This window comes from Rattus norvegicus, chromosome 11, assembly GCF_036323735.1.
Source record: "Rattus norvegicus strain BN/NHsdMcwi chromosome 11, GRCr8, whole genome shotgun sequence".
NCBI lineage: Eukaryota > Metazoa > Chordata > Mammalia > Rodentia > Muridae > Rattus > Rattus norvegicus.
Window position 1 is genome coordinate 20496982 of NC_086029.1, and position 5935 is coordinate 20502916.

The following is a 5935-nucleotide window of genomic DNA, read 5'->3' on the forward strand; positions in this document are numbered from 1 at the left end:
ATTTGAAAATAAAAACAAGTGCAGTGGCATTATTACATTTCACAAAAAAGAATCTTTATGACATTGATTCTCCTCTGCCTATTCTTCTACTGTATTAACATGACAATTATAGCTCAGTGTAGGATTATAGAAAAATCATAACAAATCCCTTAAAATTTCACAGAAGGAATTGCTCCTCAAACTTTCTAATTTTAATTAATGTATATAAGTTAAAATAGAAATTTCTGCATCTAAATTTGAGTATTTCTATAAGGATATTTATATTATATTTTGAAAAAAAATTGCAGTGATTTCACTAAAAAAACTATAATTAAAATATGTCAAAATGTATTATTGAAAATAGCTGAATTAAAGTATACATGCATATATACATAATAATATTTAATTATATTCATATTTAATTAAAAAACAAAATTATTTGTTGAGATTCTGTTTAATGGGTAGACATCTAAGTAAATTGATAATATACTATAACTATTTAATATAATATAACTATTTATTAGATAGACAAAGAATGAAATACTGTTGGCTTGCATACAGATACTGAAAGATAGAGTTTTAAATTAGCTCAAAACTCAGCAACAGGATCTGACTCAGGAAGACAGATTGTTAAAAATGCAGGAGAACTGATTCAGAGACACTGACCCTCCCGCTTATCACTGGACTGAGTAAATGAGTAATGGGTTTTGTTCTGCCCCTGTGATGTTTGTTCAAGTCCCCTTTGTGCCCTCCAGCCATTGTGTCCTACGAGTGTATTCCAGGAAACCAGAGGCCAAGCCTAACCAGATGTGTTTCAGATGCAGATGCCTCATCAATTCTGACAAACATTTACCCTAAAGGACAATCAGGATCTGTTCTCAGGAGAATGCTTGACCTTTTCCCTCATTCAAACCCTAGAGTCTTAAGAACAATTCTGTGACTTTAAGAGTTTCCCCTTGTGACATTTTTGGTATTTCCTTTTGACATCCCCCCATCTCCCGGAGCTTGTGACTTCTTCCTTTAAAAAGTCCTTCTGCCAGCCATTCGGGGTCGACACCTCTATCTCCTGCGTGGGATATGTGTTGGCATAGAGTTCTCCATAATAGATCTCTGTAATAAACCTCGCCTTTGCGTATTACATCCAAAATAGTCTTTATGTGTCTGGGGTCCGCGACTTCCTGAGACTTGAGTAAGGGTCTCTCTTCAGAGATCTTTCAATGCCATATTTTAACAAAAGTTATCATGAAGATAATCTATGTGCCCATATATATATATAATTGTTTATAATAAAAAGCAACAATTTTAATATTCTAATACAATTTGGATGAAATATTTTAATTTTAACGGTAGTTAAAGAAACCCTGTTTTATCACATTAGGAATTATCTATGTAAATATTATCAGTGCTTCTTTGCCGTGTGTATGTGTGTGTGTGTGTGTGTGTGTGAGTGTGCGTGTGTGTGTGTGTGTGTGAGTGTGCGTGTGTGTGTGTGTGTGTGTGTGTGTGTGTGTGTGTGTGTGTGTGTGTGTATGTGTGTGTGTTCCCATAGGGTCATCCTAAAAGTCTTAATTTAAAGTTTTCAATGGATCTGCTATCATCACAGAAGCTAAACTCTTGTAATTGATTTAAACATGATTTGCTTTGTACATGATTTGACATAATTTCATTAATAAAGATTTTGAAAGAAAATATTAAAATAGTCATTTTTCAACAAATTATTTTAGTTTCTAATTAAAAATCTCAATATAGTTAACAGATTCTGTAAACAAAAGAATGATAATGTAAGCCAAGGCATTTTATTATTCTTTAAAATTAGAAAATAAAATGATAAAAATTTCCATAAGGCTACTTAAGAATTAAATATTATACATTTAAAACTGGGTATATAAAGTTTCCTATTGAACTTTGCATAAAATCAAACATGTCTAGTTGTATGTAGATCTTCCTAATTACCCAGGAGGAGATTGTCTCCATAATGAACATAAACATCGCGAATCCACAAATTATGATCCTGATGCCTTTTAAGTATACGTGTCTCTGTGACATGCCTATGTGTTCATTTCCACTGATGAGGTTTTTTTTTTCTCCTGATTTCATTGCATTGCAATGAATTCCTATAGTCAAGCACCTGGAAGTAATTACCTGCAACACTTAACTATATGCACAGGTATGGCTCAGGAGACCAAAAATATTCTCTGACTCATGTAAAATTCAATAGCTTGTCTACCATGCTACAGTTTTCAGTAAAACTCATCACACTCAAATTTTAGCATCTCACTAAATAACATTTTATAAAACCCACTGCCTGTTTTGCTTATAAATGATTTTATTTACGGTCTTTTGGGGTTTTTTTTTTCTACATGACAGAAAACAATTATAAAATGTTTCAAATCTTTGGAGAATGGAAATATTGAAATAAGGTTTCCTATTTTATACTGTGGAGCTAAAATCTGAGAAGTCTTTTGTATTTTCTTGTCAAACAGGTTTTTCAAAACACAATTTTTTATCTTATAGTCAGCTTTTTAATCAATAGAATAAGATTTAACACATAAATTGAAGACACTGCATGCTCATTTTGCAGTCCTTCAATATTATACCTATTCACTAGTTTTAAAATACTTAGTTTTTATTGTGGGGACGTGTGTCTGCCTGTATATGTGTGAAAATCAGAGGACTGCTTGTAGAAGTTAGGTTTTTTTCTTTGTTTATCTGTTTGTTTATTTCCCCCATCATGGGTGCGAGGAATTTAACTTAGATTAGCAGGCTTCTGCAGAAGCTGTTTCTACCTAGTGAGCCATCTTGTTGGTTTTGGCTCAGTAATTAAAACATCAATATTCTCATGACTGTCATTACCATAGCTATCACAATATTTTTGATAATCACCAGATGAGTCTTATTTCATGGATGAGTTTTACCTTCAGAAGCTATTTTCCTCTACCATACATGCACACTGTATAGTTCTTAATTTCACTAAGTAATGCCACAGAACCACAATTATTAAATGTGGTGTTGAATAACTAAAATGTTAAATAATCCTAGATATCTTTAATGGGCCCCAATAAATTAATATACCAACATAAGTTACAAAGAAACATTTTTATATTATGAGATAATCCTCAGTATTTTATATCAAATAAATATAACAAAAATGCCTAAATAATTAGAAATATACATATTCAATAGCTGTAACATCTTTTGTTCATTGATGTTCATGTATCATCTAACTAATCAACATTTTTCCATAAAACAGCAAATATTTGACAAATATATCACGATTTTTATAAATCATTGAAAATTCAGTGCATTTAAAACATTATCCATATTTCCTCAATCTCTGATTTAAATAAATTTGAAATTAAGCATTAAAATGTTTTAAGTAGATATACTCATATTGTTCCATAGGAGTTATTATTGCCAGCAAATTAATTTATCTAAGGAATGATTTTGAATACCTTGAGCTCAATAGAGGTAATATGTTAAATTCTTACAGAGGAGTATGTCCCCATTCCCACAAACTAACTGCCTTCTTTTTAGATTTCTCAACGAAAGATTGTGTTTGTTTGCTCCGTTTTTTGTGGAAAAACATGCTGCTTTATCTTCTATCTTCATTTAAGTCTGGACATCAAGTTATTTTTACTGACATGTCTTTGAGGACAACATGAGAGTAAAATCACACACACACACACACACACACACACTCACATATACTCACACACATGCACAAGCACACATACACTCACACACATGGACGCATGCACGCACACACATATATATATATATATATTATAAACTAATAACTGAAGCTGTTCCTTCATTTCTTTAATTTCATTTAATAATAGGCAACATAACTTTTGAATAGTGCCTCAATAGTCAAAGGTCCAACACTTACTAGGTAGCCCAGGCTTTCCCTGAACTCTCAACATTCTGCTGTCTCATTAACCTGAGAGCACATTCTATGATTGAAAGCTGCTCTATCTCTTGAAGCAATTATTCCTACAGTAGAAAAATAAATTTACATTTATGAAACACAGTGATATTACTTTTGGACATCTGGTAGCATACATTTCAGTACTTCCGTTTAGTTCTTCGTCAAAACTATTATATTCCACAATGTCTTCATCAAATGCAAAATAGATTAAATGCTTCCATATACAATATAAGCTTAATACCCAAAATAGTTAAGTATAAAGGCATTAAAAATGCTTCAGTAAGCAGATGGAAACTGAGAAAAATACACAACACATCATGAAAAAGTACTTACTAATCACTATATATGAAAATTAAACTTGAGAAAATTTATTTCAAGATAATATTTATTTTCTGAAGAATTTTATAAAAGTATTTCTACATCACCATGACATTTTCACCTTGCAACATTCTTTAATCATTAATTACATTTTTGAGAACTAAGTCAGGTAGCTTTGAAAATGTTATACATGCTTGTAAACATAAAGTTAATTGATAATTATCATAACATGTGAATCCTAATAGTGGTGATTCATGACCTGTGAACATATAAAGATTGCAATGTTTTGTGAAGTATCTCTGAAAGGCCCAAGCAGAAAAGCTGTATTTGAAGCCTCTGACATCAGTGTGGCAGAGGGTAGGACCTCTAAAAGACTGGACTTCCAGATAGTCCCCCAGTCACTGGGAACATGATACTGAATGCTGAAATTCTATGTTCTTCCTCTGCATTTCATTGGCTCCTAGTTATGATGATGTAACTGTGGGTCATCCCACATGGGCTCGCCATTTTGTGCTGTCCTTTCCAGACCTAACGGAAACTTACACAGTAGAGATATCTATGACAGACTGAGACCTCTAAAACGGAAACCCAAACAGTTAATCTTTATAATTTGACCATGACACATATTGTTAACATGAAGGTAAGCCAATAAACAGAAATTTTAAAATTAATTTAAAAATCTTTATTTCATCATTTTTATTTTTAGAAGTGTTTATTTTTAATATTTTTATTAAGTATAGTCATTATCCCCCTGCTGGTCCATCCTCATCCCCTTCTTCCTTCCCTGTCTTCAAGAGGATGCACACAGACACACACACACACACACACACACACACACACACACACACACGCACGCACCCCACAACCCACACCACCAGCCCTTCCCAGTGCATGGGGCCTCAAGTCTCCTGAGGGTTAAGTCTGTCTTCTCTCACTGAGACCAGCCCAGGCAGTCCTCAGCTGTTTATAAGTCAGGGGCCTAATAGAAGCTAGTATATGCTGCTTGGTTGGTGGTTCTGTACCTGAAAAATTTCAGGGATCTATGTTAGTTGAGACTGACGGTCTTCCTATGGAGTCGACTTCCTCTTCAATTTCTTTCAGCCTTTCCCTAATTCAACCAGAGGGGTCCCTGGACTTTAGTCCAGTGGTTGAGTATAATTATCTACATCTGTCTTAGATGCTTGTTGGGCCTCTTGGAGGACAGACATATTAGGCCTCTGTGTGTAAGCACATCATAGCAACAGTAATAATGTCTGGCCTTGGAGCCTCCCCTTGAGATGGATACCAAATTGGACCTGTGACTAGACCACCTTTCCCTCAGTCCCTCCTCCATTTTTGTCTCTGTAGTTCCTTCAGACAGGAACAATTCTAGGTCAGAATTTTTTACTGTGGTATGACAATCCCATTCCTCCACTTGATGCCTTGTCTTTCTACTGAAAAACTCAAGATCCCTCTTCATACTGTAGGACATTTCATCTAAGGCCCTGCCCTTCCAGTCTCACCTCTCACCTCCCAGGTCTCTAGTACATTCTAGAGGATCCCACCACCTCCCACCTCCTGAGGTTGCATATTTCCATTCATTCTGCTGGCCCTCGGGTTTTTGCTTCTGTCTCCCCCCATGATACTTTATCATGTTCCCCTTTGACCCTCCCCTCTCCCACCAAGATTCCTTCATCTCTCTCTGCTCCAAACCCCTGCCACCCTATGGTT